The following is a 1,186-nucleotide window of genomic DNA, read 5'->3' as shown; positions in this document are numbered from 1 at the left end:
ATTCATCTACAGGTGTATTAGCTGTGCAAAAACACCAAAAGAGGACATTAACAGATCTGAAGAAAAAACAACACAAGGTGAGTAAAGTCAACGTAGTCCCTCCAGTGTGTCCTGGGTCTTCCCCTTGGCCGTCTCCTGGTGGGACATGCCTGAAACACCTCACCAGGGAGGCGTCCAGGAGGCACCCTAACCAGATTTTTCAGCTCAAGAACATGGCCTTAGATTTGGAGGCACTGATCCTCATCCCGGCCACTTCAAACTCAGCYKCGAATCGCTCCAGTGAGATCTGTAGATCATGACTTGATGAAGGCAGTAGGACCACATCTTCTGCAAAAAGCAGAGATGCGATCTTAAGGCCACCAAATCGGATCCCCTCAACACCTTGGCTGTGCCTAAAAATTCTGTCAATAAAAATATTGACAGAATATTACTGTCAATAATCAGTAATGCATATTGACAGATGCATTACTGATTGAGCAGAACCCACTGCAGGAGGATTTGGAAAAAGCTCATGAACAAATTGAGCTTTTAAATAAGAAAATTAATTCAATCACCAAAGAGCTAAACTGCTCCCTCAAGAAAAACCTGGAAAGTCAGAAAATACCAAAGTTAAAACACGAGGTAGAGAACCGGAGTTCCCACAGGACTCAGTTGTCTGAGGTAAAAGACAACAAAAATAAAGTCAAAGAGCTTCAGACCTCTTTAAAAAACCGCAAGAGGGACTCAAAACTACTGATTGAGAAGACTGAGGCAGAAAAAAGGCAAATTATGTCTGAAATCAAAGCATATAAAGTGAAGGTTGAAAACCACCAAAGTGAAGTGAAGAAACTTGAGTTTACAATCTCCCGAAAGACTGACGAAATCAGCATGAAGAATAAAGAGATTTTGAGAGAAAATGACAAGTACAGACGTCTTGAGGGCAAGGTAAAARCTCTGGAAAAGCAATTGAAAGAGGCAGAGAAGGAAAATAAAAGTGTTGAGAAAAAACTTCYAAAAAATCCAATGGAGGAAGCCACTAAGCAACCGTTTAAAGCAAGAATAAATTCATCTACAGGTGTATTAGCTGTGCAAAAACACCAAAAGAGGACATTAACACATCTGAAGAAAAAACAACACAATGTGAGTAAAGTCAAGAAGTATAAAGGTGAGACCTCCAAGACGAGACGACAGAGAGCGGCTGCAGCTG

General features: G+C 41.1%; 1 protein-coding gene across 1 annotated transcript in view; it reads right to left on the bottom strand.

Moving 5' to 3' along the window:
* The window catches only part of LOC103465109 (zinc finger protein OZF-like), a 38,596-nt gene that overhangs the window by 15,009 nt on the left and 22,401 nt on the right, over positions 1-1,186 (bottom strand). The gene's annotated exons all lie outside the window — the stretch shown is intronic.

This window comes from Poecilia reticulata, linkage group LG1 (assembly GCF_000633615.1).
Source record: "Poecilia reticulata strain Guanapo linkage group LG1, Guppy_female_1.0+MT, whole genome shotgun sequence".
In the NCBI taxonomy this organism is placed as follows: domain Eukaryota; kingdom Metazoa; phylum Chordata; class Actinopteri; order Cyprinodontiformes; family Poeciliidae; genus Poecilia; species Poecilia reticulata.
The sequence above is the reverse complement of the archived record's forward strand: the minus strand, read 5'-3'. Positions and strand labels throughout refer to the sequence as shown.